The sequence below is a fragment of the Lactuca virosa genome, chromosome 8, assembly GCF_052849685.1.
Source record: "Lactuca virosa cultivar CGN04683 chromosome 8, Lactuca_virosa_CGN04683_v6, whole genome shotgun sequence".
NCBI classification, from domain to species: Eukaryota; Viridiplantae; Streptophyta; class Magnoliopsida; order Asterales; family Asteraceae; genus Lactuca; species Lactuca virosa.
In genome coordinates, this window is record NC_136433.1 from 333,205,930 (window position 1) to 333,228,008 (window position 22,079).

Genomic DNA, 22,079 nt, shown 5'->3' on the forward strand with positions numbered 1-22,079 from the left:
TGGTGATGTTCTGTCATAACCCATGAAGTCGTGTAAGAGATAAGCGAGATGCTCGTCTGCCAAGTATTCCTTCTTAATATGCATTGGATAGAAAGGTTACAATTAAATAATGAAGCGTTATTTGGTTGCTTCAAGTGGGAAATGATGTTACATCACTTTGCAGATTGCTTTAGAAGAGGTACACCTATGACTCTTTTTTAATTTTAGTGGGTAATCCAGGTGACGTATGTATATACAGTTGAAGGTGAAAGTAACCTGGCAGTAAGTAAGCTATAAATAAAAAAAAGCATCTTAAAATATTGTTATGGTCTAATTCTAATTTGATTAGATTCAAGGAAACAGAAAAAAAACGATATGGTGGTTGTTATTAGTTCATAATTATAATGGGGTATATATATGTATTGTTAGTAGTCCCAACAAAATGATCTTACGCTATTAATTTAAACGCTAGTTTAAGGTTGTCATGCCAAAATAAATGGTGGAAATAAGTGTAAAAGAATGATGTTTAAAATAATGTCTTTTGTTACTTCCATAGTTTATGTCAAGTTAAAATATGTTGAATATAATTAAAAGGTAATTAAGGGCTTTAGGTGGAAGATAATTCCTTATAACGGCAAATAATTTATGAAATCTTAATTTACGATGTAATAGTTTTTAAACATATACACGTTTAGACTATAAATAGTTATGAGACGTTTTAAAGACTTAAGCTAAATAATATTTGTGTTTAGGTCTTTTCGTGGATTAAAAGGGATTACAAGATGAAATGTGTGAACGCTTAGCTTTTGCGGTTGCTTATTCGTTATACTACTCGTAGCGGATTCGAGGTGAGTCAACTTGTGGTTTTAAAAGTACATTGTTAGGAGTATCCCATATTTTAGATGGATTGGGATGAACCTAGTTATCTAGGATGCATGTGCCCTTTTGATGATTGATTGTTATGCCATTATTGTTGAAATGTTTTATGTGTAATGATATCTAAGGTGTTGCATGCTAGACTCTTTCTTGTTTGGTGTGAGATGTGAGTTAGGGTCATGCTAGATTGAGTGAAGTGTATGACCATTATGTGATGAGAGCATGTTAATTCTTGTTTGAAAATATTTGTTTAAAATGTTTTAGGACAAGCATGCTAGTGTTGTATCAACTTCATTGATGTGTTGTGTATGTAAGTAGTGTGTGATGTAAAATGTAATAACTTCATGAATTTACATGTTTGCATGAAAATAACCCTTAAAGAGGTAATATGTTAATAAAAGAATATTCATAATAATTACATGATTACTTGAAAGGCTAAAAGTGTAACTCCTTATTTAATTAATCATTATTAAATTAAAAAGGGGAACACACTAGCGGGGCGAAGGGTAGAAACCTAGACATAGGTATATACCCAATCCGGATATTATGATGACCTAGTGGGTTGAAAGATACCTATAGGAAAAAGAGCTTAAGCCAACTTTGACGCCGACTGGTTTTTCTAGACAACCACTCGGGACATGGTCTTGGTATACCTTGGTATACCGGGACTGGAGTGATGTTGGTCAAGCGGTGGGACCAACGCAAACATCACGTGAGATTTGGGAGGTGTATCTGTTGGTATTGGCACCGCTCGTACCAATCCTGAACGACAACGCATGTATACGTATGTGCACAGTCGGAGTAGCGAACGCAACGCACCGGGAGCAATGATTACGAGTGAGAGTCACGCCTCACTTAGTGCATTGGGTCGTGCCGGTCACGTTAGTAGTGAACGGGGTCTTGCTTTGGGGATTTTTGCGGTGAATAAATAGACCCTAAATAAGAGGTAATACTTTAACAAAATATTATATAATAATATTCAAGTGGTGAATCGATAAGATTAAATTAGTTACAGCAGTGTTGAGGAGAGTAACTAATAAAACAAGCTCTAACTGAAGAACTAAAATAAACTGAGCTAAACCTGTGTTTGTTATGAGGTGTGATGTTGTATGTCTTGCTAGTGAGTCGTTGACTGAGTGTGGATGTTTTGTGGAATCTATCTATGATATGTGTGTTCTCTTAACACTGTACTATATTGACTCACTTAGCTTATGCTAACACTTGTTCTTTGCTTGTTGGCTTTCCTTGTGTGTTGGAACAGGTAGCTTGACATGATGCTTTGGTGAGGATGGGAGCTTTTGGGTAGTCTTAGTTAGTATCTTTAGTTATGATACCATTTGGACATGTGGAGTTTCATCATTATGTCTTTGTGAACTTTAAATTTTGATGGGTGTGTTTTGACACGAAAATAACTTTGGTGATGTTTTTGAAATAAACCTAATAAGTCTTCCGCAACGTATTCTGATAAATAAATGTTTTTAAAAATAAAAAAAAATTTGGGTGAAAAACCACGTTGTTATAACCACCGTCCTACCTGTTTCTCCGCTGCCCAGAAGTGCAACACCATTGCCACCTTATAGCTCCGTCGACCACCCATTAACCACCGCTGCCACCATCTCAACACCACCTCCTTACACCGCCACCACTGTTCACTGTTATGGGTTTTGTGAGGGCTGTCAATTGTCAATTTCAGGATCTTCTACATGGATAAACGAGAAGAACGCACACGCACACACATACACTTGCAACTCGATTGTGGATTGTGTATTTATGTGTTCCTCAGTGTGTATATGTGTCAGTGTGTATATGTGTGTGTTCCCATTATCCCAAAAATACATTTCTTGAAGGTCTTACTAGACTCTAACGAGAGAGAGAGAGAGAGAGAGAGAGAGAGAGAGAGAGAGAGAGAGAGAGAGAGAGAGAGAGAGAGAGAGAGAGAGAGAGAGAGAGAGAGAGAGAGAGAGAGAGAGTCCCATTTTATTATTAATAAAACATTAAATTAAATAGAAAAAACATAAAAAACATATCAAGAGGGCAATTTAGTCATTTCAGTTTTTGGAGGGACCATTTTCACATATAAACTAGTCTAAAATGACCACGAATCCAAAAAATGTATATCACAGGGACCATTTTTGCAATTTTGTCTAATAATAATAATAATAATAATAATAATAATAATATTAAGAAAATAATAGACTATATCTATTTGTAAAAGAAATATATAAATGAAAGTTGAGTAACCCAAGTGGCCGTTAACGTGATGTGTAGCAAAATACCCGAGTTCTAGCCTTCTTGTTCCCATTTCTTAAATATTTTAAGAAATGGTTATTGGTGTGACCTTCTCACTACCTAATTTATGTTTCGGCATTTATTTAAAAAAAAAAAAACAAAAGTAGCTGACATGGCATGCATGGTCACTGTCACATCATCACATATTCGATTTGACCTATGGATAAATATGCAATGAGATTTCCAAAAGGAACGGTAAATTGAACTAAAACTTTAAGACTATAAAAATTAATTAGAGACTAAACCGTAAATTGAACTAAAACCGTAGGACTTTATTTGAACGTCTAGTGTATTAAACTTTGAGACTTTATCGAAGATTTGACAAGATTATAAATTTTCCGGATAGTTTACCAAAGTCTAAAGTGTATTATTTGGAGTGCTCAATTAATCAAACCACGTGTCTAATCCACTCGCCAACCAGCCCTACTAGTTAACACGCTAAAACTAGATGGTAGCCATTCATGCAAGCATGTAATTATGGACAACTGGATATCCAATAGCCCTACTTCGCTTACCACACTAAATACCCATCTCTCTCTCTCTCTCTCTCTCTCTCTCTCTCTCTCTCTCTCTCTCTCTCTCTCTCTCTCTCTCCTATAAATACGTTGCTTTCTCCAATGAAATTCACACATTTAGAGAATCTTTTACACAAAGAGAGGAAGACCGCTCGAAGACTTAAGTCAGGTGCTTCCCTTCTCCAATGATCTTCATAATTCTTATTAAACTGTACGAAACTTTATATCGGCAATGATATATATGAAGTAGATATACATAAAATACAGAATCAAAAGGTATCCAATGAACCACATGCATGTTCGTCTTGCTGTTACATTTCCAGTTCACGAGTTCATTCGCTCACTACTAACAAGAATTGGAACTTAAATCAGATTGCATGACTATATATGCACCATTTTTCTTAATGCAGGTCACTGTAGAACATGGTCACAGGTGGGCAAATGTCAAAACCATCAAAAGGAAGCAAAAATTACGATGTGGAACCCCTCCAACGAGCCCCTTACAAAAAACCTCCATTCACAATTGGGGATCTCAAGAAAGCAATCCCACCGCATTGTTTTAATCGCTCCATCCTTCGCTCTTTCAGTTACCTTTTATACGACCTAACTATTTCCTTCATCTTGTACTACCTCGCCTCTCGTTACATCCACCTCCTCCCCCGCAACCTCTCCTATGTCGCATGGCCTGTTTACTGGTTCTTTCAATCCTCTGTCCTAGGTGGTGTTTGGGTCATAGCCCATGAATGTGGCCACCATGCCTTCAGTAACTACCAATGGGTCGATGACACCGTTGGGTTTCTACTACATTCTGCTCTCCTTGTCCCTTATTTCTCTTGGAAATACAGTCACCGCCGCCATCATTCCAACACCAGTTCACTTGAACGCGATGAAGTCTTCGTCCCTAAACTAAAATCTAATCTCCCTTCATTAGTTATCTACCTAAACAACCCACCTGGTCGAGTCCTTTATATCTTGTTTGTCCACACCCTAGGCTGGCCTCTGTACCTAATCTTCAACTATGCTGGAAGGAACTACGATAGGTTTGCATGCCACTTTTACCCAAACAGCCCTATTTACTCGAAAAGTGAACGCACTCAGATCATTGTTTCAGATGTTGGAGTCGTTATTGTCACTTACCTCCTCTACAATCTAGTAATGACCAAGGGGCTCACATGGGTGTTCTGTACGTATGGCGTGCCACTGCTCATTGTCAACATTTCACTTATTTGTGTTACATTCTTGCATCACACGCACTCTTCATTGCCCCATTATGATTCAACAGAATGGGATTGGCTGAGGGGAGCTCTTGCAACAGTCGATAGAGATTATGGGATCTTGAACATAACAGGCCACAACATCACTAATACTCACGTCACCCATCATTTATTCCCGAAAATACCTCATTATCATGCAATGGAAGCCACGAAAGCAATCAAGCCCATATTGAAAGATTATTACAGGTTTGATAACACACCGATTCTGAAAGCCTTATACAGAGAAGCAAAAGAATGCGTATATGTTAAATCAGATGATAATGAAGAGGCCAAGGGTGTCTTCTGGTTTGACAATAAGTTTTAATCACGGGAGATTGTATAATTGTCTTTCCCAAATAAGAAGTTGAAGCCTAGCTATTGCTTAGTAATTTTATATTTGTGTTCGTTTTGATGCATCTAAAATCAACTTTAGACTTTAGATTATATATGATAAGATGAATAATTTGTTACTACATCAAGTAATTATTTGTTTAAATGGCTCTTCACTTCTAGTTTCTGATGGTAAGAGTTGATCAAGAAAATCATTATTTACTATGCCAAACTCAACCTGTCATAAACCTAACTGATTCTTATGTACTTATTAATTAAGTGGGTCTATTTCTTGCCATCTTCTTTATCATTTTTAAAAGAGAAGAATGAACATAAACATTCATATATCATTCTTGATCCCACTAATAATAAGTTGTGGATTTCCATTTTAGGAAACCAACATGCCGGTCCTAAGGATTCAAATGCTCTGGACGAGCCGGAAAAAAATGCCCTTAGTGCGCAGTTGTGGATCCAGGATCAAAGTAAAGGGGTATCCCAAAAAAACTTCAGAAAAAAATTACACTACTGCGAAAAAAATTCGAAAAAAATTACACTACAATTTTTTTGAAGGGCATACCAGGCTACCCAGGAACCACCTAGATTCGCCTATGCCCTTAGGCCTTAACGTGTAAGGAATAAATTACATAATCTGATAATGGCATGGGATAATCTATTTTCGGTTAATGCTTCCACAAATGACAAGCAAGTAAAACAACAATGATAACATATATAATTATAAATCAAACGTTCATTAAAAGGACTAGACGTCTAGACTTTAGACCCAAAGAAAAAAAAATGCTACAGTTTAGTATTTGATATGAATGAATTAAATTTATCTAATAAATACTTACTTTCATAAGTCTTTTTCAATTTTCATTAGGAACGAGGTTTTCAATAACACAACCTTTTATATTGAAAGATTTCCAAATTAACCTCAACCTTTTATAAATGTGATACGTATATTCTTTGTTTCACTGTTAATGCGTATTCTCCAAGATTTAGTCCTGCCCAAGACATTTATTACTTCTTTTTCTTGTCTCTGGTCGTGACTTTGCCCACAAGTTAATTCAAATTGTGTGTGAATTTTGATTTTGCTTCATTGATCTTAAGTTCAAACGACTAGTTTAGAATGAAATAGATAATATCATGTCCACCCTAAATCTGTAATCGCATTTGGTTGTTCCATCAGGGTTTAGAAATCTATTAGGATCAAATTCCGAACGATTTTCCTAATATTTTGGATCCATGTGTATTGCCCATACATTAAAAAACACATTGGAACCCTTTGGGACCATGTATCCACCTACATTGCAAGACATATTTGGACATCTCCCTATCAAGAGAGCATGGTCGGTAGGGCTGTAAACGAACCGAACGAACACGAACAAGAGTGTGTTCATGTTCCTTCGTTTAAGTTAGCCGAACAAATGAACGAACACGAACGAATAAACGAACAACTTTTTTTGTTCATGTTCGTTTGTTTAAAAATTTACATTGTTCATGTTCGTTCGTTTATGTTCGTGAACAAGCTAAACGAACATAAACGAACGAACATAAACAAACGTAGATAAATAAACGTAACTAACATACATAAACATAAACGAACATAGATAAATAAATATAAATAACATAGATAAACATAAACATACATATAATATAGTAATGTAATCAAACACAATTGAACATATATGAACATAAAAGCAATTTAAATGAACGAACATAAACGAACATAAACGAACAATATAAACGAACGTTCACGAACATAATTGAATGAACGAGACCATTGTTCATGTTCGTTCGTTTAACTAAACGAACGAGAATTTGTGTTCATGTTCGCTCATTTATTAAATAAACGAACTTCCCGTCGAACGGTTCATGAACAGTTCGCCAAACGTTTGGTTCGTTTGCAGCCCTAATGGTCGGTGATGAACTGATGAATGATGATAATCAATTACCTGATAATGATTGATTATGTGATTCAAATGACTGAATGAGACTCTAAACCCTTCACCCTCCCTCGTCGTTGTATGTATTGGCTTAGCTGTCTAAGCCCATAAATATAAATGGTATAAACTTAAATTGATGGTAGCACAATCCTTTTAGGTTGCCCTCATACTAGAAAATTGACATGATGACTTTTGGAGAAAGAGGTTGAATTTATTATTGAAATTATAAATTAAGATAATTGATTTATTAATGTAATATATTAATTAGAAATCATATTGTTTAATTAATATTTAATCAGAAATTAATTTGGAATTAATTTTGGGATTAATGAAATTAATTAAAAGTGTAGGGGTGCTGTTTAGCAATTTATTGATAGTTGAGAAACTGGGCTCTTGGGCCACCCTATAACAGTTGTACGAAAACCTCTGGGGAGGCCCTAGATTTTTCAGCCAAGGCCTTGGATGGGGAGTCCATGGGCTGCTTAGACCTTAAGCTAAGGAATTAGGGTTTCCTCCAGAAAACCCTAGCTTTGGCTCTAAGCTACCTCAGCTATATAAGGAGTTGTACCCTTTACAATTTCGGACACTCTAAACCCTAGAGGGATAGCCGAAAATATCAAGCCTCCTCCCCTCTCTCTTCTCTCATCCTTTTGCTTAGTTTGGGTGTGAACCATTAGAGGCGTGATACTTGTGACGCCTGCTCTCAAGGTTGAAGAAGAAGTGGATTTTCATTGTTATTAAAACATAACAATCAAAGGTATGTTTACTAACCCTAGTTACAAATTTCTAAATTATATGGAGCATGTACGAATCATACAGAAAGGGGTTCAGTTGAATGATCATGTTCTGATTGGGTTTGATCACGAGCAATGAGGACGAAGCAGTTTGATCTTGAACAGATGAGGAATCCGCCATTGTTGAGGTAAGGAAGAAGATGAACAGTTGCAAATCGCCTTGTGTATTTGAGAGAATTTGAAGAAGGTAAGAAGGTACAATTTGTGCGAGAAACCCTTTATATACCGTTTCTAGGAGAGAGAAAGAATCTTCGTGATGATGATACGATCACTGAAACGTCGCCTGAAAAAACGCGATGTGACAGCTTGGTTTCCCCAGATAGACTTCAACAAGCGTGGGTTTAGGAACCGTTCAAATTCACGCGCCCAAAATCTTATCCACATATGGTCTTTTCAAATTCACCTTCGCTCCAGATGTGTTAATAACCACTTTCGCGCCTAAAAGAAACTTCAAACGAGCCATAAGAAACATCAACCAGAATTTTGGAAAATCACAAAGTATTTTCGTGCAAGAGTGTGCCAAAAATTAAGAAATAAAGCAAAATGTGTATAGGATGTGAGTGATGTCTGTTAGAAGACATAAAGCAGATGATTCCGGGCACGAATCTCTTCCTTCAAAGTCAAGAGAGACTTGAAGTGCTTGCGTGGTTTCCCGAGAAAATACGATCGAGCGCTTGTAAAGAAACACCGAAAGGCTTCTTTTAAATAATAGTCTAAGGGTGGCTTATCTTCAACCGAACATCGATTCTTAACATAAGACCGAACGTTGGATGAAGTATTGTGAGACTGATATGGTCTGTTGAACAAGTAGGTTGGATATAATTTGTTGTGACTAAAGATGTTATAAATATCTCAAAAACAAAAACAAACTGGATCTTGTTGGGAAGAAATGCCTTGGTGTTAGACAATTTCATAAAAAACCACTCAAAAATAAAATGAGATTTCGTTAGGTAACAAGTAAGATCTTGAATATAAAGATTCACCGTCAATTCATTGTTGGTGTTGGATTTTGGGTCTCACTTAGCACGTGGTGTATGTATCTAAGATCATAAACACATATTTTATGCAACCATAAACCTCAGTGGTAAAAGCTGAGAGTCTCAAGGGTTACAGTGTTGAACCGAAAGTTGATGGAGAATGTAAAGGAGGTGGTTAGGGAACCGAAAGTACCTTTGCTATATAAACGTGACAAAGCAGAAAACTCTTAACTCATTTGAGAAGAGTAAGGTAGCTCATGACATGAGTGGATTTACCAGCCTAATTGGGAAGAAACGATAGGTATAAATCGATTCATTAAGGCCTTGCTCTTAGTCTTAGAGGCTTCGGTCGTCATGCAGCAGCATGCTTCTAGGGACACTTAACTAGTTCATATTAAAAGAATCATACCTGCCTTAGCTCCAAATTATGTTGCACTGAAGTAGTTGAGACCTAGTAAAGAGAACAAGCAAACAAACAAACCACACAAACAAAACAAACAAACAAAAAAAAAGGAATAATTAAGAAACAAAATAATAAAAAAAAACTTTTGGAAAAATATTTTTGGATTTTTGAAATTTTTGAAAAATAAAAAAAACAGAAAAAAATAAACAAAAAGAAATTAGCACAAAACACTCTAAAAAGAAACTCTTAAAATAGAGTAAGTAATAGACTTAAAAACGAGTGTACACAATATACAGCCGAAACCAAACCGTAAAAGAATGAAGCGAAATAAGCCGAGCGTTCGGTTCATTTCGGTTCCCTAAAATTCCGGAGCCGAAATAGACCGAGCGTTCGGTTCATTTCGGTTCCCTAAAATTCCGAAACCGAAATAGACCGAGCGTTCGGTTCAATTCGGTTCCCGAAAATTATGGAGCCGAAATAGACCGAGTGTTTGGTTCATTTCGGTTCCCGAAAAATCCGGAACCGAAATAGACCGAGCGTTCGCTCTATTTCGCTTGTCTAATTTTCAGAGAGAGATTTGAGGATTCGGTACCGACTCTGCTTCCATCATTCCCAAACCTTGTAAAATTTTATTGAAGCTTGCTTCTGGTAAGGCTTTAGTGAATATGTCGGCCAGTTGATCAGAGGACCGAACGAAATGTACTTCCACGTTCCCATCTTCTACATGGTCCTTGATGAAATGGTATCTTAATGCAATATGCTTTGTCTTTGAGTGTTGCACTGGATTGTGACATATTCTAATCGCGCTTTCTGAGTCACAATAGAGAGGTATTTTCTTCATACTTAGTCTGTAGTCTCTTAGTTGGCTTTGTATCCATATCACTTGAGAGGTACAGGATGCTGCAGCTATGTACTTAGCTTCGGCTGTTGAAAGAGACACACATGTTTGCTTCTTGGACTGCCAGCTAACAAGTTTACCGTCAAGGAATTGGCATCCACCAGTTGTGCTCTTTCGGTCCAGTCCACATCCTCCAAGATCGGCGTCAGAAAAGGCTTCAACAAAAAATCCAGATCTAGCAGGGTACCAAAGACCGAGAGAAGAGGTTCGCTTCAGATAACGGAAAATATTTTTCACTGCCACCATGTGAGGTTCTCTTGGATTTGCTTGAAACCTGGCGCAATAACAAACAGAAAACATAATGTCTGGTCTACTAGCCGTTAGATACATAAGATACCCTATCATTTGACGATAGAGTGTTACGTCAACAGCAGGTTTTTCCAAAGACGATGTTAACTTTGTGCCAAACGCCATAGGAACTTTCACTTTCGAATCACCCGTCATACCGAACTTTGCCAGCAAGTTCTTCGTGTAGGCCTCCTGGTTGATAAAAATACCTTCTGGTCCCTGTCTTATATTCAAACCAAGGAAAAAATTAATCGGACCCATTGCGCTCATTTCAAATTTAGTCTCCATCAACTTCCTGAACTCAGCCGTTAAGCTAGGATTTGTGGAGCCGAAGATGATGTCATCGACATAAATTTGAACTATCATTAGATGTTTGCCTTCTTTCTTTCGGAAGAAGGTTGGGTCAACCGAACCTTGCTTAAATTTTGACATTTTAAGAAAGCGAGTTAAAGTTTCATACCAGGCCCTCGGTGCTTGCTTCAGACCATAAACAGCTTTATCTAACACATAGCAGTGATCAGGGTATTTCTCGTTCACGAACCCAGGTGGTTGCTCAACATACACCGTTTCTTCTAGTTCTCCATTCAAGAAAGCACATTTCACATCCATTTGGAAAACTTCAAAGTTTTTATGAGCAACATATGCCAGAAAGATTCTGACCGATTCCAACCTTGCTACAGGAGCGAAGGTCTCCTCATAGTCTATCCCTTCTTCTTGGCAGTATCCCTTCACCACCAACCGAGCCTTATTGCGTATGACGTTGCCCTCTTTGTCCAATTTATTCCTGAAGACCCATTTTAAGCCGACCACTGAAGCATCCTTTGGAGTGGGAATCAGCCTCCAAACTCGATTACGTTCAAACTCAAGGAGTTCATCTTGCATTGCTTGTACCCAATCAACATGATCAAGTGCAGCATTAACCGTCTTTGGTTCGACTTTGGAGATAAACGAATTAAACATACAAAATTCAACATTAGAGAATAATGTAGTTTGTTTCGCTTTCAATTGAGAACGTGTGAGAACTCGCTCAGATGATTCACCAATTATTTGTGCTTTGGGATGATCTTTAGTCCATTTCATTAGAGGAGGGTAATTAGGGTCATAGGCTGGATCCAACTCTGCATTTACTTCTTCTTCAAGTTCTGATTGATCACCTTCGTCATTTATATTCGCATTCTCCCCCTCAAATGGCGAAGCGTATCCCTTGTCAGGTTCAGAATTCTCCTCCTCTGTTGGAGTTGGATGCTCCCCCTTGACTGGACTTTTATGGGTTGGGGAGTGAGTTGAATTCTCCCCCTCGACTGGACTATTGGTTGTTTTTGGTGTAGATGAACCCTCCCCCTTGAACGGTGAGCCGTTGTTTTGAGGGTCAGTTGAGGGTTGACCACCAGTCGGTTTAGGAGGTTCATTTTCCATTTCTTTTGCAGCTTCATCAATGATCTTTTTCAGATTGTCGATTTTGTTGTCTGCTGCTTTCGCCTCTGAGTGTGCAGCCTTCTCTGGTTCATCAAATAGCCTTATGTACTCTTGAAACAGGTTGGAAATTGGAACTAAGACTTGTCCTGATTCAGGAAATATTTCCCCCAAGGCACTTTCGCTTCTTTGGACTTTCTTCATGTAGTTATCATCAAAGGTTACATAGTATGTCTCTTCAATACGTTTGGAGCGTTTGTTCAAACCTCTGTATGCCTTTGAAGTGAGTGAATAGCCAAGAAAAATTCCCTCATCAGCTTTGACGTCAAACTTGTTTCAGTTTTCTTTGGAAATAAAAATGAAGCACCTTGAACCGAACACGTGGAAAAATTTAACGTTGGGCTTTCGATTGTTTAGAATCTCATACGGAGTGATGGAGAATCGCTTGTTGAGTAAGGATCGGTACCGAGTATAGCACGCGGTTGCAACTACATCAGCCTAGAAGTATAGCGGAAGAGAAGCGAAGCTTAGCATGGTTCGGGCTGCCTCACATAAAGAACGATTTCGTCTTTCAACAATCCCATTCTGTTGTGGTGTATAGGGGGCCGAGAAGTTGTGAGTTATTCCCTTGTCAGTCAGAAAATCCTCAAAATCTTTATTCTTGAATTCAAGCCCATTGTCGCTTTTGATATTCCTCACCAGCTTTCGCAACTGCACTTCCACTTGCTTGATAAACATTTTCAACTTGGGAGTCGCGTCTGATTTCTGTTTAAGAAAGAAAACCCAGGTGAAGCGTGAAAAATCATCTACTATGACAAGAATGAACTAACTACCACCGAAGCTTTCGATAGCCGAAGGTCCACATAAGTCAATATGCAGAGGTTCAAGAGCTTTAACAATCTTTGTATTGATACGTGTAGGATGGCTCTTTCTGCTTTGTTTGCCCATCTCACACGCTGTACATAGGTGTTCCTTATCAAACTTGAGAAGAGGAAGGCCTCGAACATGATCACCAAGCACCAACTTATTAATGTCTTTGAAGTTCAGGTGCGATAGGCGTCGATGCCACAACCAGCTTTCATCAGTGTTCGCCTTTGATAGCAGGCAAATTGCTGGTTTTCCTCAAATTGGGTTGAGATTTAAAGGATACATCTCTCCCTTGCGTTCAGACTTCAATAGAACTCTTTTGGATTGCTTCTCAATTATTTCTGATCCCTCATCATCGAATGAAACCTTCAAACCAATTCCCACAACCAATTGTGATACACTGATGAGGTTGTGCTACAACCCTTCCACATAAGCTACTTTTCGAATCGAGAAGTCTCCGTTGGTTATCATTCCATATCCTTTGATTGTGCAATAAGAGTTATTTCCATAATTCACACATCCACCATCCTTAAGGGACCGAAACTCCCTCAGTTCTTCCCTCCTTCCTGTCATGTGACGCGAGCAGCCACTGTCTATGTACCATTCGTCATCGAACTGCTCGTCATTAATAACCTGCAAATTCAAGCATATTTAGGAACCCAAAGTCTCTTGGGCCCTGGTGAGTCTTTTACAGAGAAAGGAATAGCAGTAGAAATATCAACCAAATAAGTTCTTTTGATTAGAGTGGTTTGGTCTTTTCTTTTGATGGTATACACCTTGATTTTGTTTTTATCTTGTTTAAATTGTGGTGTATTAGATGGTGTGTTGTTAGATGGTTTTGGAATATTCTTTTGAATCCTAGGGTTAGCTGACTTTTTCTTATTATTGATATCAGAATCTGAATCAAGCTTTCCCTTTCCTTTGATGTCCTTCACTGAATTCGGTTTTCTTTGGGAGTAGGAAGGACCAAAACTTGACTTTCGGTTCTTATCCTTGACGTTGTGACCGAAACTTGACGTTCGGTTGTTAACCTTGACATTGTGACCGAAACTTGACGTTCGGTTCTGAGCGCTGGTGTTGGAACCGAAACTAGACTTTCGGTTCTGAGCTTTGGAATAGTAGGAGATTGGACTAAAATTTTCTTTTCCTTTTGGCTTTTCATTTTCTTTGACAATTGACTCTTTCTTGGAAGGAACGTAGTTGGGGTTTTGAGATTGCCAATACCGTTTTCGCTCATTCAGATTTTTCATGTATCTCTGATTTCTTTGGCGTTTCTGTTCAGCCAACTGCTTTTGAGATTTATGAATATTGAAGCTTGATTTTGGCTTCTCCTTTTGAGTTTCGGTAGTCTTGGAAGGAACATTCGGTGTTTTCTTTGGTTCTTCAGGTATCTCTTTTGTTCCACTTGTGCTTGGTTTGTCAAAACTTGAGGGTTTGTTGATGGGTTTAGCAACATATCTACCTTTTACCCTCCATGAGGTTTGCTCTGATAAGCCGATGGTTTCGTCTGCGTTATCAATAGGGGCTGACCAGAAATAATCATCGCACCCTTCAGCATTGTCTGTGTCGACCAAGATTTTCAATTATGCTGTTTGTTTTGCAGTGACCCCTGTAACAGTATATACCTGATTTGGCACAGTTTGAACCTTTCGATAAACCATTGCTTTCGCTTTGAGTTTCTGTGGCTTGTCCTTTGACAGACAAGCATATTCAACCAAGTTTTCAGATATGAGGGGTTTTTATTCTCGGTTTCGCTCTTCATAAATTCAGAGCAATCAACCACATCTTCTACCGAGATTTCGCTCATCTCACTTTCCTCATCAAATTTAGACGTGTTTTCTATATTCATGTTATGTTTTGAAATTAATTTGGCATTAGACGAGTCAAATGATTGAATGGTCTCGGACTTAATTTTTAACCTATCATTTTCATCTAAAAGATTTTTGAGCATACACTTATGTTCCTTAGAGTCAATGAAGGTCTCTATCTTGTCTAGTCCGATTTTATAAGCGATGGATGTCTCTTCTGAGGACATTATGAATTCACATTCAGCGATGACCTCATCCTCCTTAAATTCAAGGAAGGGTAAGATCATCTTATGAATCTTTTTCCCTATTTCACAACTTAAGTGCAACTGAGCAATATTTGTATATAAGCGTTTAGCAATTAAGCAAAAAACATTCCGTTGTTTCAAAAACTTTAAATTGTCTCGTTGCAAATAAATAATCTCATCCCTAGCCCTATTTAACTCCGTCTCCTTCAGCTCAATCCACATACTTCTCTCCTCACTCTTTGAAGACACCCTGCTGAGTTGGTCAGTTAGGTTAGAGTTCGCTAAGCGAGTTTGCATGAGACTACCACTTAAGTTAGAAAATTTAAATTTTAATTCATTTAATTCTTCTTCATAATTTGTTACTGGAACTTTAAGTGATTCAAGGATGGATTGTACCTTTTTGGTCAGCCGATCACAGTCGTTGATCTTCTCACTCACGGGCTTGGCTGCAAAGCACTTGTCCTCAGTCAGGTTCGACTCCTTATGCTCACTTTCGGTTGGTCTTCCAGCTGTAACCATCAAACATTTTCCAGCTGAACCAGTATCCCTCGCCACATAAGCTCTTCCATGTGTGGGTTTTCTTACTTCTTCATCCTCAGAATCGGTTGACCAGACTTCAACGCCACCGAACTCATCTTCATCTACATTTTCCTGCACAATCAAGGCATTCATTAAACTGTTAGTTTCCTTCTTTCTCTTGATTTCTTCCAACTTTCGCATGTAGTACGCCTCATCATCTTCACCATCCCTTTTCTCAGCCATCTTCCTTAGCATGTAATCTTTGGCAAAGTGATTCTTGCCATGACAGTAATTGCAGTTGAATCCAGAGTCTCCTGCAAGCTTGATTTCCTTCTTGTCATCATCCTTTTGAGAGGCATTCTTCGTTTCTTCTTTCACCTTCTCAGAACTGTAACTTCCTTGCCAGTTTCGGTTCTTATTGACAGGGAACTTCTTTCGTGCAAACTTCTTTGGATTGGTGACCATCATTGCATATTCTTCGCCTGTAAGGTCACACTCAGACATATCTGACTCCTCCTCTTCTTCTGCAACACTTTTGCCTTTTGAGACAAGGGCCAACGATCCCACACCCGAAACTATCTTCGCCTCCTTGGTTACCACATTCTCATGGGATTTAAGTATGCCCACCAGTTTCGCTAGTGAGTAAGATTTAAATTGTTCGTGAGCTTTCACTGTTGAAACCACTGCCATCCATTCTAGTCTTAAGCCATTCATCAAGGTTACTTTTTGCTCGATCAATTTTCTTTCTATACCATGCTTGATCATCTTGCTAAGGAGATGATTGAAGCGATTGAAGGTATGTATCAGTTTCTTTTCAGGTTTTTGTTCGAAAACTCCAAATTCTGAGAGCAACAAGGTTTGAATAGAGTGTTCTAGATCTTCATCGGTTGAGTAGAGTTCTTTCAACCTATCCCAGATTTCTTTAGCCGTCGTGCATGAACTAACTAACCGAAAAGTGTCAGATTGCAGTGCGAATCTGATCATTCTCATCGTCTTCACATTACATAGCACCTTGTCCTTTTCATCCTGTGGCATCTTATCTACGTCCGCCACGAGCTGATTATATTCTTTTTGAGTCTTCACTGTCCTGTTCGTTCCAGAGTGAACAAACGGCTCAAGCATGATAGCTTCCCAGATGAGATAACCATTATCTTCAGATCCAACCATGTAATCTTCAAAGTGATGCGCCCATACTTCATAGTCTTGAGTGTAGAGAATGGGAGCCCTTGTAGTAGATCCAATGCTGTTGGAGATGTTGATGGGATTAGTTTGAGAATCTTCGTGAGACATGGTGAGCCTTTCCTTAGAACTGCTAGAATCAGACCTGTAAACTTGAGATTAGGGTTTTATCAAACACACGAGTTACCGTCGACAGGAAGAAGACGACTTCTTTATATTCGATAAAAGCGGAAACCCTAAAAAATTCTTAACACATAAGGAATGTGTATTGATCACATAGTCTCCTGCTCTGATACCAATTGTTAGAACAATGTTCTTATCGGATCGATAGATTCTAAGCAGAAACAAAATTAAAGACGTAATGAAGAACACAGGAATGGTTTAACTGATGTCGAATGATTAAACTTTAACACCTCAGAAGAGCTCGATTAAGAACTCCGACTGTAGAGGTGTTTAGGGTTACAAAACAATAATAACTATAATCACGTTAGTTTCTAAGGCATACATGCATGCACTATTTATAGCTAAACCCTACTCAATAATCACGGATGAACAGGCCCAATCCGGATATACAATACTAAGCCCATGACGCAACATAAAATACCCAACAGAAACCAGTTGAAATATATCCTGAAACATTTTTGTTAATGTATTTATAATATTTGGAATCTAGGAAAAATGATCAATGAACTTTAAAACCCATTATTATGCTTTTTGATGTGTTTAATGCCAAGAAATTCGAAATAAATAGTAAACAGTGAATAAAAATAATCAAACTGTTTAATTTTGGTTAAAATGTAATTTACGACTTTCTTCTAGTTTATTGTGATATTTAGAATAGTTTAACTATTTTTCCTTGATTTATTATCTTAAACAAGCATTAATTCATGAAAATTTATTAAACAGTGGAAAAATTCGTAAAATTTTAATCTGAGATCCTACTATAACAAAATGTATCTTGGTAAATTTTCATGATTTATGGAAAGGTGTAACTAGTTTTCCCCGATTTAGTCAATTAAATACACACAAATCGTGGAAAAATAGAAATAAGTTATAAAAATTTCCAGAAATATTTATCTGGGTGTTACACAAGATATGGAAGCTGCGATTTTTTTTCTGGTTTTTAGGGTTTTGGAATTTAATGAATATTTGGATATCAAAATAAATTAAATTTTTGAGCCTTCAAATTATTTTATGGTATTATAACTCTTTTCTGGTTATAAATAATGCTTGAAATTTGTTTTTGTCGGTTTATTAGCATTCTATGTAGTGGTTCCAAGATTCAAGTGAAATTGAAGACTCAAGTATACTAGTCCTAGTTTACAACTTTGACTTAAGTTCCTATGAGACTCAGACCTAATTTCTACTACTAGGTCAAATGCATGTTGTCTGTACATGAATGTACAAAAATGCTCGAGTCATGGAATGACCCAAATATGGATAGTCACTACAGTTAAAGTAGTAGTAGAATTCACATATCAATGTGAAATCTAAGTACACTATCCCTATATTCTACTTGTTTCCAAGTTTCTAGTAGGTTATGACTTAGCCTCTAGTTACTAAATCTAGCATGTAGCGTGCCTATACGTGCAACTAAGTTTATTTAAATCTAAAACTGACTTGAATTTTGATGGTTGTCACACTCTCCCCCAGTTGAAAGAATTTTGTTGTGAAATTCAATTGGTGTCGTATTCAATTAGAACTTAGTCAGATACAAGTATATAGTTGGAGAGGTGGTGACCTGAAAAACCTTGTGATCATATTAGATTAATTCCTCAAGGGAGAGTCATATTCTTTAGATATAATCAGGTTAGGGTTTCCCTAATTCGAGTTCTAACATCTACATTGTGGGAAATTAGGATCACGGGAATCATGATCCAACAATGAAGACCTAGTCAAAAGAAATTATATAGTTAGATATTATCTAACTTAAAAGAGCGTTATAACTTTTACTGAAGCACCAATTGCATTGAGTGCTAAGTCCGTATTGATCCTTAAGTCGTGTTCTAAATCAATACTAAGTGTAAATTCTCCGTCTAATAAAGAAGAGATTAGGGACAATATGCTCACTTCCGGGTTGACTACTAAATTAGGAAAAGATATATTCCAAAATGGGAAGAGGTAGCATGAATGAAAGAAAAACAATCGAGGGTAAGTTCCTAAGGATACGTACTAAGGGTAGGCAACGAAGTTTTGGTACATCTCAAATGTAAAGACTATTTAAGTGTCGTCTACAAAATAAATTACGAAATGATCGAGGATCTTCGATACATAATTACTATTATGGGTACTCTCATTACAATAAAACCATATTTAAAGAACATACTTAGAGAGTCATTGAGGGAACTTATATAGAAATATTTAGATTACAATTTTTAAAATATTATACAATTGTTTAAGTCAAGTAAAAAAAATCTACAAGGAGTTAGAATATATATGATAACAAATTAAAGAGTTAGGAACTCAATGGAAATGGCAAAGTAGAATGCTATTTTAAGAAAGGTTTAAGAATATCGATCATTGAAAATGGTGCATTCTTAATTTATAGATTCTAAGACAACATTCTTTTGGAGGATAGGTAATTGTAATAGTCAAAACTTTTTAGGTTTTTAAATAAAATAAGAAACATAAGAAAAATATATTCTTCACATATATTTTCCTGGTTTAGAAAAATGATAAGCACAAGGTTAGTCATCTTCTGTATTAATTGTAAAGGAAATAAAATTAAAATTGCATTTTTAATCAAATATTTAAATTGAGCACAAAAGAACAATGAAAATAAGGATTACCCGTTTACAAAATATTGTTGGATTTGGTGTCTAAGCCCATAACTATAACTGGTATGTACTTGACCCGATTGTACCATGGTCCTTTTGGGTTGCCTTCACCAGTGCAATTTGATAGGATGGATTTTGAGAATAAGGTTATTTATGGTTTATTAATATATTACAAGTATAATATATTAATATGCAATTATTTAATTAGTATTGATCAAGAATTAATTTATTAATTTTGTGATCAAAAGAGACTAATCAAAAGAGACTAATTTTGTGATCAATCATTCTTGTAGTGTGGGCTAATGATCCATGATTATCGGCTAAACTAATCCATGGATAGTCCATGGAGGTTAAACCCATAGAGCATGAGAATGTGGAAATTCATGGGTTATTAGGGTTTACCAAGTGTAACCCTAGCATGTCCAACACTATAAATAGAACCCTCCATAGACCAAAATCGGTTGCACCATGTTATTAAGATAAGTAGCTTATTCTCTTGAACCATCCTCTTGCATATTGGTGTTTGTGAACCATTAGAAGCATCACACTTGAGGTGCTCAAGCTTTTAACGGTCAAGAACTACAAGTCCTTCAAAAGGTATGTCATCTATCAAGATGTTTTATTCAATTAGCAATTTGTATGCTAGTTAGGACAATGCTTTGGAAAAATTTGAAAATATGCATGTATAATAGAGAAAACATAGATCCAAAGAATTTAGGGTTGCATGTGCACCATAGGAGTGTTATAGTGCTCAAAACCCAACATAGAGTACATAATAAAAACAAAAACATATATGATAAGAGGTGTAGTTGAATATATCAAGGTTAACCAAGTCAAAATTATGCCTCATGACTATATACATATTAATTGCTCAAAACAAAGTGGCAGACTTCTAGGTTGTATACGTATGAATATGGTACCAAGGGAAGAAAAATAAACAAAAACAAAATTGGACCATGTATTGTATTATTATTATGGGTGTGTGAGACCTTAAACCAGATAGAGAGCAAGAAATCAAGTGTGAGGGAAAGAAAAGGAAGGTAGCAGCAGCAACGATTGCTATTGTTAAAAATTTTGAGGACAATATCTGTAGGTAAATTTAAAACTAGGTTGAGATATATTTTGAACATCAAATCTTTGATGTATGTTGATGATTAAATAAACATGTGGAAGTTTTAAAGTGTTTGCTAAGGTTTGCTAAAAATTCATTAGTTATCTATTAAGTTCAACTCCATTTGTGAAAAAGAAGAAGAACTAAAACTGGTTGAAAATTTGACAGTTTTGACCTTTCAGACCGAAGTCCAGCAATGGTTAAACAGGATAAGGTAAAGAATCAATATATTTAGAAGAATAGTTATACATTATTGAAAGTGTGTCACTGGAAGTTTAAAAGCGAACACTAAGTTTTGCAATTCGGTAAAATTTAGAAACTTTATAGATTATAAAACTAATTTGAAACAAAGTACAAAAATGAGGTATGTTTTGGAATGTGAGCATTATAGATGTCTTATAATCATGTTTGAAGTAAAAGTTGCAAAAATATCATGTTGGGTTTCGAGAAAACACATTAAAGTAAAGTAGAATATCTAATTGAGAAAACGGTCAAAAGAGTCAAAACAAAAGTGGTTTGAAAGATCGAATGAAACTTTTACACATAACATGAACATCAATGTCATATGTTTAGGTTTTATCATAGGGTTTAAACATTTTTATAAAGAAAATGCTTTTAAGTTTTCGAAATGTAACAAAATCATGACAATGTTTAAAATTATTTATGTGCCTTAGAAAGCACAAATAGCTACTGAAATATATTTGAAACAAAATTGGAATGGCAAGGTTAAGATCAACATCAGTTAAATTAAGTTTTTAAGAAAAGTGCCAAGTTGAAGTAAGTTAGGAAAAGTAAAGTCAGTAGTTTTTAGCGAGAAATATGGCTTACATGGTTAAGAAAGGTCTAGTAAGTTATATGAAGTGGTTATAAAATATTGTACTGATGGTAAATAAATCTGGTGAAGTGAAATAGGTTTGGTGAAAGATTAAGAAGCAAGGAATAAGTGGGTTAGTGTAACTAGTCGTACCTAATACTAAGGCGGGTATAAGGAAAGTACCGATGACTTTTCCGCAGAATAGATGACATGAAAAATTGTTTGTAAAACATTTTTTTGGTGTAGATGCAGTTCCGCGCCTTTTATAGGGGTCAAAGGTAAAGTTATAGATTTGGTGTGTATTGTAAAATGGTGTAATACTTTATGATAATAGGAATGTCAGTAATGTCAATAAGGACTCAAACAAATGTACGAAATCGATAAGGGTCGAAAGAGGATTCAAAATTATAGGAAAGACTCATATAACGAGGTAGCACGATGTTTGATCGGGCATGAAAATTTAACGTTAAAGGTTAGGTATGAACCATGTTAGTAATTTGGAAAGTGTAAGATTATTGTATACTCGGGATGATCACTAGTCTATCCGGGGGTCTGAAACTAAGACTTGTAGACATTCGTCATAAGAGGGATGGTTTGTACGTGAATTAAGATATGTGAATTAAAGATGGTAGGGTAAGAACTACCTAATGAAAATCTTTTGGGTCAAAGAGATATCATAGGTTAAGTTTTAAGCTCAAGATGGAAACAACTTAAAGCTAAAATCGTAGCGTAGAAGGGAGGTCTCACATATAAGTAACAAAGGGTTAAACCTCTGTGTCTCCTCGGGAGTCATATCAG

At 36.6% G+C, this 22,079-nt stretch overlaps 1 pseudogene across 2 annotated transcripts; it reads left to right on the forward strand.

Moving 5' to 3' along the window:
• Nucleotides 1–3,780: 3,780 nt before the first annotated feature.
• LOC145132283 (delta(12) fatty acid desaturase FAD2 pseudogene) lies at nt 3,781–5,418 on the forward strand (annotated as a pseudogene). 2 transcript variants are annotated; one of them, XR_013717973.1, is made up of 2 exons: nt 3,781–3,828; nt 4,070–5,418. The product of XR_013717973.1 is annotated as a delta(12) fatty acid desaturase FAD2 pseudogene, transcript variant X1 (transcript). The 2 variants fall into 2 exon arrangements; XR_013717974.1 differs by lacking the exon at nt 3,781–3,828 and adding an exon at nt 3,850–3,935.
• The last annotated feature ends 16,661 nt before the right edge of the window (nt 5,419–22,079 follow it).